The 11,305-nt window shown below is 39.5% G+C and overlaps 1 long non-coding RNA gene across 2 annotated transcripts; it reads left to right on the top strand.

Moving 5' to 3' along the window:
* Nucleotides 1-545: 545 nt before the first annotated feature.
* LOC113361303 lies at nt 546-4,464 on the top strand. Of its 2 annotated transcripts, XR_003365056.1 has the most exons (6): nt 546-871; nt 954-1,007; nt 2,435-2,586; nt 3,621-3,704; nt 3,892-4,148; nt 4,281-4,464. It is a non-coding gene; the product is annotated as an uncharacterized LOC113361303 (long non-coding RNA). The 2 variants fall into 2 exon arrangements; XR_003365055.1 differs by having other exon boundaries at nt 3,892-4,464.
* Nucleotides 4,465-11,305: the final 6,841 nt, after the last annotated feature.

Here is an 11,305-nt window from a genome sequence, read left to right as displayed (position 1 = left end):
GGATCGACCCGTACTTGCACGAGCTACAACTGACGACCGTGCAATTGCGGTATTACTGTAGGCCCGTTTCATTTCGCTTCAATTTTATACGCTTTCCCGGGCCCACCAGGTGGTGACGATCGATGGAGAGGTTATGGAGGTGGTTCTCTGATGAGTGGTGGTGGAGGCGACTGGTGAGGTAAGAGAAATGGAAAGAAAAAAATGAAATCAGGTGAACCAGCTGAGAGTTTAAGTAGTTAGGGTTTTAGATATATACGGCTAGGATTGATTAGGGTGATACAAATCAAGGGTCTATATTCATCGGTTCTATCGGTTCAGTTCGGTTCGGCTTGACCATACAAACCGTAGACTGAACTGAAAGATCAACAATTCTTGTGTTATGAACTGAAACTGACCGTTGGATGAACGGTTCAGTTCGGTTAAGATTCGGTTCACCCCGGTTCGGCTCGGTTTGCTCGGTTCGGCTCGGTTCCGTGCATCCCTACATCCAACAGCTGTGAGTCCCACTCTTCTCTTAACCAAACCTAGTTAAACCTTATCGTTTTGCTGCCTCTTCTTCCATTTCTCTGCAAGTCCCCTCTTCTCTTCTCTCTCAACATTTTTCTGCCTCCGAAGAAAAATTTCTTACCTCTCCAGATCCATCGGATTTCTTACAAAAACTAACAGATCTTCATGAACACTACACCATGAACCAGGAGGAAAAACCATTTCCTTCTTCACTCCAGATCTATTTATATCATTATGTTCGATATAAAACCATTTTCTTCAATCTTAACTCAAAACCATTCTTCTTAACCATTTCCTTTTTCATCTTTTTTGTTTGTGTGGTATTAATAGTTCTTCTTATTGGAACTAAAGTTACGCTTTAAATGTAATTTCCCCTTTTTCTCTCTTTGTTCTTGTTGATTTTGTTTGCTATTAGGGTTTGAAATCTCTTTTGGGTTTTATTGTAGGAGTTTTTAGAAGACGAACAATCAACCTCAGTTGGATTTCTTGAACTTCTCCAGGTATAAATTCTCCTCAACTTTTATTTGTTTTGAATTTTAATAACTCGGTTTTGTGAGCCTGATTTCTTATGTAGATTAAATCTCTTTTTAAATTTTCAATTTCTATGTTTCTGATATTGGATTTCATGCTGTTTTAAAACATGACATGTTGTTAATCTCAATTTATATTTCAGTTTTCTTCATATCTGGCTTTGTCAATTTTCTAGGATTTATTTCTTTGTTTTGGTATTATTTAAACATGAGATGAATATTGGGTTTCTCTTATCTTTCGGTTTATGTTTTGTGTTTAGAGTTTTTTATTCTAGGTTTACTTGTATGTTTATGTGGAAGATTGTGGACAAATTTGTTTTATGAAGTAAAAACTGTTTAGCTTATTGATTTGTTTAGGGATATGAAAGTAATGAATCGTAGTGATCAATTATAAAATCTGAATTCTGGAGTTGATGAAGAGGTAATTAGATTAAATTTGGATGATTTTGTTTCCTACTGACTAACTAAATAGCTAGTTAAGTGTTTTCTTATGCTTAATTGGATACCTAAAAAAAGCCAAGTTGCTTCATTTTCTGGCTTTATTTATTTGCTTGCCTTTGCTAAATTTGATTAAGTTTGTAGCTTCATCTGACTTGCTTTTCTGAAAATGTATCAATTCCTAATCTCAGTACATGTCTTTCTCCCAATCTCCTTGCTTCAATCTATCAATTCCTTTTAATCATTTTGAGTTTATTTTTAGGCATATCAAGTCATTTTGATGATTCTGTTTTAAAATGTATATATCTTATTTAAGTATGTTGTTGATTTTTCTTTTAAAGGGGTTTTCTTCTTTTTTCGTTTACTGTTTTGTGTTTTTTCCCTCAGGAAGTTTACTTTTTTTATTCCCTATTGATAAGAGAAAGTGATGGTTACAAATATATGTAGTTCTAAATTTTAATTTGAAATTAAGATTACTTTTGGTAATTATGGTTTGGGTGGTTGACTGATTCCTTTCAATGAATCAGTCCAAGCTTCAAATTGGCCTTTCATGTTGTTGGTGGTGTCGTTTAGCTGTATTTGCAGTTGGTATGTATCCAGGATAATTGCTTGTACTTATTTTCTGCCTTCCATGTTTGCGAGGAGGAGTTTCCAGTATAAGGTCTTGAGGTTTTGTAAAGATCTTATATGTCATAGTGATTTATTTTAAAATTGATGATTTTACGGTTTTTCTCAAACTGTCTGTACACAAGTACTGCTTGTTGGGAACATATCATCTAGGGGTTGGATGTAGTCACTGTTTTGATGTTCAATAATTCTCTAGGGTTCTTAATTTTTTCTTACTGGAAACTTGGTGATCTTGTTTATGTCTCCCAAGGAAATAGGATTATGCAGTCAGTATAGCTTGATTGAATTATTTTATTTATCTGGTGCTAATATATGGGTTTGGTCTGCTACAGATTCACCACCTCGGTGACGGTACTGAATGCTACAAATTCACCACATGCAGTACCAATTGCTACATACCTCCGCGATCGTTGACAAGATCAGTCAAGAGCAGAGAAGCATGATGAATTTGATTTTAGGGGTTCTCAAGCACAACAACTTCGGGGTAAGCTCGATTTGTGCTCGTATGTATGTATAAGGACTGTGTTAATATATGAGTAGTATGGACTGTAAAACACTTAATATTATGCAGATAACTTAAGACAGTTCTGCACCATTACGTAAGATGTATCTGCACTATTGGATAGATACAGATCTCTTGCTTTTTTTTTTTTGTTCTTTCTATCTTTGTTTCTTTCTTGTGTTCTTTTAATTTGTCATCGACTATCTTCTCTCTAGGATATCACAAAGACAATAGCGAGCCTTTTGGAGTAGATACTATACTTTGGCTAACTGGTAGTGTCTGTACGATCTATGAGTGTTTCCATGATTGGTTATTTAAAATTATGTTGTTTACTGTAGCTAGTGCTAAATAAGACCTCTTCCTGGTGCCAACCGATTAATTGAACATTTGAAGGGACATGGTGTACCTATGTCATAAGCTTCGTCTAGGGAAAGCATAGAAAATAAATTCACCTATCCCGAAGGTCAGGTTCCGCTAGATATTTATCCTATCTTAAACAACCAGATACTATATTAGAGATTAACTCAATACATTCAGATTAATTTTACATATTTGATCTTTCATCTCGTTACGTGTGTGTTTAGGCTGGAAATAATCCTGAATTGTGAGATGCTTTTGCATATCTTACTATTATTCTTAACTGCGGAAATTCCATTTATGCGTCCAATCTGCATTTGCTGCTTGATTTTCTTCTTAAGATTCTTTTAGGTGGTGAAGTTGTTGGATGTCGATCCTTCCAACGAACTTGTTATTGAGGGCACATTGTAAATGGTTTTTAATTTTTTTGCACATGCTTAAATTTCTAATGAAAAAATCATGTTGAAACCATTTTCCAGGCGTGTCTTTGGTATGAAATTCTTCTTGGTGTTCACTGAGTTTATAAGATGGTCATTAATATTGGTTGGAACCCATAATGTAACACTAAAAAGACTAGTGTAAGTGTCAATTATGATTAACCAATGGTTCTGTTTTGTGCTTGTTGGATCCTGACACAACATAATATGCTATTACTGCAGGAACCTTGGCTACTTCATGATTTCAATGAGGATTTCTAAGGGGAAGAACCGCGTCTTGTGATTGTTAGTTATATGCGACCATAGGTATTGACGTACTGCAATAATATATCAGAACTGTCTTAAGTTATTTGTATTTACTAATCCATTACTTTTGCATTTAAAAGTAGGATTAACCCATCCCATACTACTCATTCCTTGAAGTCAATGCTATTCTGGTTTTGTTGTTCTTACAAACATGTTGTGTGATTATTTTTGTTCTAATTTCTTGCAGATGAATTTAAGTAAAGGAATATTCCCAACAATGAAGCAAATGCAATTTCACCACCTGATCCTGCAGCTGTGAATGCAGTCATGTAGATAGCCTGAAACTGTTGCTTACTTCCGATGAAGCTGACAGAATTATTGGTGATCATGCTGAATAGTTTGCTACTTGCATAGTGTAGATTGTTGGGATGCAGTGCCCTATTTCTTTCTTTGCTGGAGGCTGGTTCCGCAAGAGTTAAAAGCCGATATCTGGAAGGGTTTGAGGTAACTCCCTGCTCACTGATTTGTGAAATCTAAGGATATCCATCTACTTCTGCTATGCATCTAGGTTTTATCTGCTTGTTGGTATCATGTTTTGCAACCTTCGCTGGTTCATTTTATTTTCTTCTTGTGAAGATTCCTGATGTAAAGAGATGAAGCTGGAATAAGCTAATGAATGTGAATGGTAAAAGTCTGTCATGAATATGAATGGGAAAATTCTGTAATGAATATTCTGCAGATTGGGAAATAAGAAACTGCAGGCCTGTAAACTGAAAGTCCAGGCCCGTGATAATGGACCTGGACTATCCATTTTTTTTAATTGTAATTTAAATAATTGTCACCGGAATAATTGTAACAAAAAGTGTCACTTAAAAGACACGCGTCATCATCTCAGTGTTGATGTAAGTAGACGACACGTGTCATTCAAAGATATGTTACAAGCATTAGGTAACACTTATAGGTGTTACCGTAACCGTCACAAAAGGAGACACGTGTCCTCTACTAAATTTTTGCAAAATTCACTCACAACTATAACTGTTGGAATTATTGTGACAAATTAGACACGTGTCGCCACCTTTAAATTAGGTTAATCGTTGCTGTTTTATTGTATTACGGTTAGTAAGTGTGGCTTTAAATAATAGTTGTCACGAAAAAAACCGTTGCAACGGATAACAACAATTATTATCACAGCGCTTCTGCAACGGCGTATATGTGATACAAATGTAAACAGTGAAGATGAAAGACACTGATACTATTGGACACGTGTCGCCAAATTGGACACTGATACTATTGGACACGTGTCGCCAAATTTGTCCAACGGCGTATATGGAATTATTGTGACAAATTGGACACGTGTCGTCGTGATCATTTGTCGCTTCGGTGTGCCAAAGCATATCACCACTGATAACGGCACTCCCTTCGCCAACAAACAAGTACGAGAGTTACTTGAAGAGTATGGAATTAAACAGGTCTTTTCCACTATCTACTATCCTCAAGGAAATGGACAAGCTGAGAGTACCAACAAGACACTGATCCGGATCATCAGTCGAACAGTGCATGACAATCCTAGAGAATGGCATGACCAGTTACCGATGGCGCTATGGGCATATCGAACATCACCCATAAGCTCCATTGGAGTTTCTCCATACTCACTTGTTTACGGTGCAGACGCAATTCTCCCATCAGGGATCAAAATCCCATCAGCCAGGATTGCAGCAGCAACCGGGGTCCACTGGGATGAGGCTGAAGCATCCAACTCTAGAGTAGCGGAGTTAGACACTCTGGATTTAAGAAGAAGCAAAGCAGAAGAATACACTCACGTGTACAAGAATAGAATTTCCAGGGCATACAACAAAACTGTGAAACCACGTGTTTTCAAAGTGGGGGATTTGGTCTTGAAAACGGCCAAACACATCCAGCAAGACATGTCTGCACCGAAATTCTCACCGAAATGGCCTTATACGATCACTAAGGTTTACAGTACCGGCTATTACAAGATCATTAAAGTGGACGGAGGCAAGCTAGAGACAGTCATCAACGGAAAATGGCTCAAGGCATATCATGCTTGATCATTGTCCGCTCTGTCTCATGACACAACAACACATGCATTTATTTTCATTACATGTTTGAATTATCTATTTATTCAGAGATGCTTTAATGAAAAAACCTATTTCATCAATCAAAAAACCAGTACAATTTATTCCGCAAAGATTTTCAAAACCTTTTGACATGAACGTCGTTAACAATGAGATAATACAGTTGAATGCGGCTTAGAAGAGGCGATCTAACAGATTATAATTTCTTGAGAGCATCATCTTCAGTCTAGCTTGATATCTCTTTGTCCTGTTCTTCAAGTTTTGTATTGCCTGCTGCACCTTCTCCGATTCAGCAGCCAGAACCTTTTCTTCTTCCAAGATAGCCTTCGCAGTAGGAACTACGTTCGCAAGGATGCCGGCTCGATCAACCTTGATGATGTCAAGACGCTGACGCAGCCAACCCACATTGAATTCCATCGATTCACAGGTAGACACCATGTTCTCCCACTCTTCAAATTTTGATTCGGCAACGTTCCGGATGGAGATACCATCCATCTCAGCAATCAGGGGAAGAAGGCAGTTTACCGTGGTAACCAAAGCAGATGCACAGTGTTGAACTACATTCCTGGTTGCAATATGGCCATACCTCTTCCATAATTTTGTGTATAGGGGTACGAACTCCTTCTGCACCAAGAATCTGCCGATGGTTCGATAGCTAGAAGACAAACATTTCATGTGAATATCGAATGGAAGACCTGCATTGGGGTATTGGTAAGACGATATACCTAGATCGGCATCGTCGAGATCCGCAGGAGTGGGCGTATTCGAATTTGAAGGAAGGGGACTGGTCAAATCATCATCATCGACCACTGTCACACATGGGCGTTTCTGCAAAAAAAAGGAGGAGCGAACTGGTACGGTCTTCCGACGAACACAAACAGGAGAGTCATCGCAAAGTTGTTCATCCTGAACCTCAAATGGGCGTACGTGTTTAACAGAAGATCCTGGGTGATCTGAAGAAGATGATCTGTTGTTGTTCGACATGTCAAAGATATAGAGTTTTTGCAAGAAAAACCTATCAATGAATAACGGTTTTTAAACCCCGCATACATGTTGAAGGAAACCCTAAAGGAAGACCAAATCATCTACAGCAGAGTTTATCCGGAGGTCTCGACGCCGATCGAGTCGTTCTTTTCTCCCAAACCCTAATTTGACCAGCTCCACCTGGCGATGTCTATCTATGCGGTAAATGCGTATTTACTTTAACTTAGTCATTTCCTTATACAAATTTGTCACCATCTCATGCCTACCCCACAATAGTGTAACCATTATGTGCTAGGCAGGGGACTTAATGTTGATGGTGGATTTTCATTTAAGGCTAAAATTATCAAAGCCAAAATTATGCGCTAACATCATGCAAAGGATAAAGCCACTGATAAAGTGAAGAATACTTCTTCACTATAAACTTATAGCATTACCAATTAATGCATGACCAGCCTTGTATTTCCTGTACTACTCCATTCTCATTATTGGTGCGGCATGACGACTAAGTGATCGCTCTCAGCAGAGCAACACGAATATCCAAGAATTAAATAAGGAGGCATGTACGAAATACCCGTACAGGCTATAACTCTCGGAGTGTTATACTAGCCCGATCGAGCATCTGGACTGTCCGTATCAGTCTCAGAAACGATCACGACCATCCAACTTCACCAGCATGATTGGATGGCTTAGATCGAATCCATAACCCTCAAGCAGGTATTGCAATGTTCAACACCGGACCAATGCGTACCCCGCATGGTCGACCTCCCCAAAGGGTAGCATGGCTCGTCCGTCCAAAGTAGCGTGGACGAGAAACCCTAAATTAGGGTTTGTAGCACATTACATGTATCGCAAATCAGTCTCAACCATCCATCTTCGCAGGCATAGATGAAGGGTGTAGATGTAGATTCAAAGGGCCCAGAGCATGTCAACACAAACATCGTGGGCCCGCCTATATACATGACCGATCGGTCAGGACAAAACATGGATGGTCGTCCCAATTCGTGCGCCCAAACAAGGCATGACGCACGACTGGCAAAACCCTAATTAGGGTTTTCGATCACGAGCGTCCATTTTCACCTGATTGAATGAAGGGTCTAAGAGTCGACTAAGCAGGTCCAGTGAGTATCAACACGATCACTGCAGGCCCACATATCTCCACACCCGATCGGCCAAGGCATATCCTGCCTGGTCGTCTCGATTCGCACGCCCAAACTAGGCATGGTCACACCTCCCAATTGCAAACTGATCTCGACCACTCAACTTTTCCTTAAAAATTGAGTGGCTCAGATCACGTTTCTATGGGGTATTAAGGTATGGACGTGTACACCATCCCGCCCTGTGTATACCAGACTAATCGGCCAAGACCGATCAAGCTTGGTCGTCTCGAAACGCGCGCCTGAAGTTGGCATGACGCACGGCTTTTGCGGCACCGAATTTCTGTCGCAAATTGATCTCAACCACTCAACTTCGCCGAAAAAATTGAGTGGATTAGATCACACTTTCACGAGATAATGAGGTATGGGCGCCTACACCGGCATGCCGTCTACACGCATGCACGATCGTCCCGGCCAAAATTTCTTCCCAAGCTTGGTTTCGACCAAGCTGAAGAGTGATGCTTGCGTACCTCTTCATAAACCCTAATTCCACTAACGGTCGCAGATGAGTGTCTCAAAGATCACCTCGTCCGTTCAACTTCACCTGCTTGGTTATACAACTCTGGTCAGGATTTAACTGGTCAATGGGGTGTCGTGGTGATTATCATCCGCCACTCTACCACACCATGTGGTCGGCCAAGTCAGGACTTGCTTGCGCAACCTCCAAACCATCACATGAAGTAGGCTGGACATGAAGTTATTTTAAGACGCTCAAACAACGATGCTTCATACATGATGAGTATATTCGATGCATTACTTGCATAGAATACACACGATACTTCACAAGTATCGACTTCCTAAATAACTTAGTTATTTAATCTAGCATCACATGCTACCTTCTGTGGGTCCCACGATCCACACACTCGAGACATCAATCATGTCACAAACTGGGGGATATATACTGGGGTATTGGTCTGGCAGTTTACAGCGTGCAGCGCACAACGCGCCATCACAAGAACGTGTCAGGAAGTCAAGGACGGTTAGTGATGATGGGATAAGTGGGCAAGACTGATCGTGTAATACTAACACCCTCAACTCCACTGCTCCATCACTCCACTTTATCCACTTCCCACGAGATACGTAAGGCTCAATGACTTGTATAAATAGGTTCTCCTCCCTATTTCGACAAGACAAGACAACAGAAGCAAGTGTTGATACAACCGTATTCAAACACCGGAACTTATAGCTTACATTCTGCAAGCCAGTTCATCTTTCTGATACAAGTCATACATAGGCAACACCTTCACAATCTCAACACCTTCTTCGCTTCCCTCCCTAAGATCAACCCCATCTCCTTCACTTTGTGACCGAAGCAAGTCTGGAACGACCATTTCTTGGTTTAGGCCAGAATTGTACAAATTGATTTCTCGAATCACAAGCACTCCCGTGCAGTGCATTTGTTTAGGATTTAGATTCATTCCTCATCCACACACACCAAATTACCAAATTCGGCAGGAATAGTTTTCACCCACAAACAGAAACGGGACCGACTAAAGAAGTTATCAGGATTCAGAACTCATAAACATGTCTCTGACATGTTGGGTTGTGATGGAAATTTAGTGTAGAAACAATATATCAAGTTGGATGTAAAGCTAGCACTGAAAGAAGACACATTAATTTACACGGTTCCCACAACATGTTGGTCCAATGACAAGGCATGTACATTTTTCTAAAGTGCTCCACGCAACTTCGTAGCAGAAGTATTTACCTTCCCAAAAAAGATAAGTTGTGCCACTGACTTCGTACAGTTATCAAGTGCGGGGCTTCCGTGAAGTGATACTACGCACACAAAGAAGATGATAGAGGCGGCTATGATTTTTAATCCTTTCACATGACAGGTTTTGTGGAACGGTGGAAGGGTTTGGTCGGGTTGAAGGTTATAAATAGCAATGTAAAATTTCATTCTCGGAGACCACCTCTTCTTTTGGATTAATTTCCAAGGAGGAGAAACACTTAATCCTTTACCATTGTAGCGAGAAACAGAGAGAGCTCGTGGCTTTTGTCGCGAGCTTCTGTTTTTAGTTTCATTTCAATTCCTTTTTCTCTATTTATTTGCTAGTACTTTTTAATTATGAGTAGCTAATCTTTTAATTGGTTAGGGATGATTTCAAAGTCCTGAACAATGAAGCATTATTTTCTTTAACCACGTTTATTTCGAGTTTTATTTTATTGTTGATTATCTTTATTATTTTTAGTGTCTAAGAATATTGAGGGGTTATTTAAAATGATCAATTAAATTAACCAATCAATATTTTTTCTACTAGTTTAGAGTTGTGTGATACGTGTAATTGTCACATCAACTCTTTACACAATAGTAAATCGTAAGAGCTGACAAAGGGATTTTGTTAAGCAATTGTGTGTAAAGATAACACGAGTTAGCAGACCGAGCCTATGCATCTGATGCTGGGATCAACCTGATTCATAGAGTGTAAAGCATTCGACTAACTTACACTTTGAGAGCTTATTCTTGATGGGTTGGTTGGATAGAAGGTGGTAGTCGAGCGCTTCCGTATCCAATGACAGTGGGAATCCGGGGGATAGCAGATCTTATTGCTATTCTACGGTTGGTAACAATATAAATTTAATACGAGATAAACTTCTATTTAATTAAGCTTCGGTTCAGTGACGGCGAATGATCCCTAATCATCTTTCTCTTTATTAATTTAAACCAATATTTTATTATTTTCGTTTTATAAGTTACTTTTATTAAAATCTAAAAAACCCCTTTTCAGTTACTTTTTAACAGCTAAAACCTCTCTGCTCTTCGTGGGAACGAACTCCTTGCAATTATATTACCAGTTAATTGTGTGGAAAGAAGTAATTAATTTGTTGCGTAAACGACGCGCACCACATTACACCAACGTTTCTTATCTAGATGTTTTCCGGAGTTGAGCGATTAAAATCTTCTACGGTAACATCGGTCGAGGTAGAGTAAAAACGCCATATACCGGTCGACAATTGTAACCTCTTCGACAAATTCAGCTTGGTTGACACAAGTGGTAGGTTTAACCGCCAATGTTTTCTACTAAGACGATAGTCATACGCCTATGTTTTTGCTGGTCAACTAAATCCATTATATACCCGATCGAGGTGAAGTTAAAACGTTTCATGTTTTGGGGTAACACGGTTTAAAATTATTTTTCTCAGATGGAGAAAACTCGTGTGCGTTGGTGAGCAATTCCCTGTTGCTTTTATATGTCTGGTTCATATGACCGATGATAATATTCCGCAGAGAGTTCAGACAGAGATCGGTGGGGGTTCTGAAGGATTATTTTGTTTCCATTGATCTGAAAGGGTCATCCTTATGGCGATATGGGTTGTAACTATCATCGCACATTTTGCCAATGATCCAATTGTATTGTCCCTATGACTTATCGCTCGTATTCCCGCTATGACTAATGGTTGATATTCCTTTGTTGTCCTGTAC

Source organism: Papaver somniferum, chromosome 3 (genome assembly GCF_003573695.1).
Source record: "Papaver somniferum cultivar HN1 chromosome 3, ASM357369v1, whole genome shotgun sequence".
Classification (NCBI taxonomy): Eukaryota; Viridiplantae; Streptophyta; class Magnoliopsida; order Ranunculales; family Papaveraceae; genus Papaver; species Papaver somniferum.
Note: the sequence above shows the minus strand (reverse complement) of the source record. Positions and strands in the feature narration are given on the sequence as shown.